Consider the following 3,618-nt stretch of genomic DNA (forward strand, 5'->3'; position numbering starts at 1 on the left):
TTTGTATTTTTAGTGGAGACGGGGTTTCACTGTGTTAGCCAGGATGGTCTCGATCTCCTGACCTTGTGACCCACCCGCCTCGGCCTCCCAAAGTGCTGAGATTACAGGCGTGAGCCACCGTGCCTGGCCTAGCAGGGTTTATTTTTTATAAATTACTTAGAATTTTCTATAAACACAATCAGGACATCTGTCAAGACAGTTCCTTTTAATTTATATTTCCTTTATTTGCCATACTGCACAGGCTAGGGCATTCTGTAGAGTGTTGAATGGAAATGTTCAAAGCAAGGCTGGGCGCAGTGGCTCACGCCTGTTATCCCAATACTTTGGGAGTCTGAGGCAGTTGGATCACCTGAGGTCAGGAGTTCGAGACAAACCTGGCCAACATGGCGAAACCCCATCTCTACTAAAAATACAAAAATTAGCTGGGTGTGGTGGCGCACCTGTGATCCCAGCTACTTGGGAGGCTGAGGCAGGAGAATCACTTGAACCCTGGAGGTGGAGGTTACAGTGAGCCAAGATCGTGCCACTGCACTCCAGCCTGGGCAACAGAGCAAGATGCTGTCTTAAAAAAAAAAATTATCAGAGCAGACATCCTTACCTTGAGTCTGACTTTAGTGAAAAAGCAGTCAATAATTTATCATAAAGTTCTATGTTAGCTGTTCATTTTCCCTAGATATTCTTTTTGTTTTTTTGACAAATCTTGGGGCAATTTGCCATTGAAGTCATCTGAGTCAACCTTTCTTTGCGGAAAGGATTTTTAGTGGTAGTTTCAAGGACAATATACCAAAAATATTGAATTTTTCTATCACAGCAAACAATTGAAAATGAAATCAAAAAATTTTTCATTAAGAACATAAAATACTTAGGAATATATTTAACAAAACACATGCAAGACTACTACCTAAAAATTACACAATTTTGTTGAGAGAAGCTAGGGAAGGCCTTAATAAATTGAAACATCTTCCATAATCACAGATGAGAAGACCCAATGTTTAGAAGTCATTTCTCAAATTGATCTAGGGATTCAGTGGAATCCAGTCAGAATTTGTTCTGGAGCACAGCAGTGAAGTGAGGATTGGAGGGAGCTGGTGTAGCTGCACTTTGAGGTAGGTTCATTAGCTGTTGCAAAAGGCTGGTGATAGTCACTGTTGGAAGATGATAGAGGAGGAGAGAGAAGGGACTCAGTAAGCATGGCAGCACCTCATCTTGTGCATCTTTCTTGATAAGGAAAGGGAGGTCCCTGGCTGTTGTCATGAAAATGTCAGCTGCTTGCTCTGTGGAGAGGAAAGGAAGAATACGGGCAACCATTTTCTTCCCTTTTTGGATAGACATGATCTGTACAAAGTGGTCATCACTAGGCCTCTCTTGTCCAGGCTGTTTCCCTCTTAAGTTGTCATACATGCTACAAATTCCGTACTTTCGCTCATCTATTAGAGCAGGTCGCTGTCTTAGACTTAGGAGATAATGTCTTTCATAGTCCTCCACATCAAGGAGTAAACTGTAGGTTTTCTTAATTATGACGGGTTTTTCTCCTCTTGTCTCGAATTTGTTTTTCTTTTATCTCATCATCCTCACTCCAAGATGTCACAACAGCATCAATCATTTTTCGGGGATTATTCACACTAGAAACAGTAAGCTTTCCCAAAGAGCCCACAAATTGTACTGGCTTATACGTGCGCTCCAGTTTGGCCACTTGAGGGGTAATAAGCTTGGTGCACTCCTTTTTAGGGCCATCACCTCGTATTTCTTCAGCAGCTGATGGTTTCTCCAGTTTTTCAAAGTAATTCTGGTAATAAAAATCATCCAGGTGGGGACCATTGCTTTGCAGTTGCATCATCTGAATTTTAGAGGCCCAATCCTTTTCCCACAGCAACATGAGATTGGCATATGGATCCTTTCGGAGATGATCTTGATGACTGCTCCAGTGACTTCCTCTATCTCCTGCACCACTGAGATTCTGATGCTGATTTCTATTCTGTTGCTGTCTCTGATGCAAGAGTCAATGGTGCTGTGGATGGAGGGGAGTTGTGTCCAGTCTAAACACTGGGACTTGAGATCTTAAGTTTTGCAAGTGAGGTCCTGGGCCAGGAGGGCACTGCTGTGGAGGTGGTGTAGTGGAGGGTGGAGCACTAAAGAAGGCATGGAAGCCTGGTGCTGGGGGAAGCATCTGCCCAACTTGCCCTTGTGGCAACTTGGGATTCATAGCAGCAAGTGGACTACCAACAAATCCAGGGACCCATGCAAACTGGCTGGGAGACATCTGTCCAGGCTGTAGCTGTGCTCCTCCAAGAAGCTGTGCTCTCTGAAGGGGGCTGAGAACAGGAGGAACACTAGGAGGAGAAGGGTGACCCAGGAGGGAAGAGTTCAGGACACTGTAGAGCTGATTTGGAGGCATCCTCTCATCATAGGGACCAGGATAACACGGTGGCATTGGGGGCCGAACATGGACAGGCTTTGAACGCAGAATCTTCCAAATTGGCTTTCGTTTTCAGTTGCTGGTTTCAGGCGGAGGAAAGTCTATGGAATAGGACTGCACAGACTCTGTTGGGTAAAGCTGGGTACGGCCATCTGCTTAGGTGGGGTGCCTATGGGGACAGCTCTAACAGGAGGACTGCCAATGACAGGTGAAGTTGAGCACCTTGGTAATGCATGTTCAGAAAGGTCCCAATCATTTTCTGGACCCTGAGGGGCCTCTGAGGCAAGGCATATTCTAATACAGATGCTGTAGACATTTCCTAAGTGAACAGTGGTCCTCGGATTTGCCTCATAACTTCGGATCCATCCCAGATACTGGAATTCAGATTTCCTGGTTGGGGTTGTAAAACTGGCCTGGTCTGCACTGCCCTCATGATAGCTGGATCTTCTAGTTCATTTTCAATCACCATCTTACTGAGCCTTTCTGCCAGATTTTCCTCATCGTCACCCAACAAGTCCATTTCTTCCCTTTCTCCATTGCCTGTTTGTTCATTAACTGCCACTGGTAGCTTTTCTTCCAATTCAGCCAGGCGCTCATGTGCTTCCTGCCAATCATCATCAACTGCACCTGACCCAAAAATATCATCATTGAATTGATCAATCTCTTCATCTTCTTCTCTCAGTCCCTGAAATTCATTTTCATCTTCATCCAGAAGACAATCCTCCCAAGACTCACAGTGGAACATTCTTGGGGAGGTGGGGAGGGAGTGGGGAGGGGAGTGGGGGAGGGAGGGAAGAAGCACTGACTCCCTGGGCTCCTCCATGGGCAGGTCCTCCACCAGCTTGCGACCCCTGGCCACCTATTTCTGCTTCTCTTTTTTTGTTCCTATGAATTCTAGTTACTATCATGTATCATTTCCTTACTCCAATACAACTCTGCTGTCATTTACTTCCTTTATGCTGTTATTGTCAAATGTATTACATTTCCATGTTATAGGCCCAACAATATAATTATGTACATACTGTATTATACAACTGCCTTTTAAATTTATTAAGAGAAGTAAAAAGAAATGTGCATTTGTGCTGCTTTTTGTAATTTTATTAATTTTGTTCTTTTTAAAAATGTGGTTTTGAATTTCCATGTGGATTTACTTGCTTTGTTTGAATAACCTTTACAATTTCTTATGTGGTAGGTCTGGGAAG

The 3,618-nt window shown here is 44.1% G+C and overlaps 2 pseudogenes; both read right to left on the minus strand.

Annotated features, from left to right (window-relative positions):
- Positions 1-1,038: 1,038 nt before the first annotated feature.
- On the minus strand, positions 1,039-1,876 carry LOC134757682 (protein PAT1 homolog 1-like; annotated as a pseudogene).
- Positions 1,877-2,514: 638 nt separating this feature from the next.
- Positions 2,515-3,377, minus strand: LOC134757683 (protein PAT1 homolog 1-like; annotated as a pseudogene).
- Positions 3,378-3,618: the final 241 nt, after the last annotated feature.

The sequence above is a fragment of the Gorilla gorilla genome, chromosome 20, assembly GCF_029281585.2.
Source record: "Gorilla gorilla gorilla isolate KB3781 chromosome 20, NHGRI_mGorGor1-v2.1_pri, whole genome shotgun sequence".
NCBI lineage: Eukaryota > Metazoa > Chordata > Mammalia > Primates > Hominidae > Gorilla > Gorilla gorilla.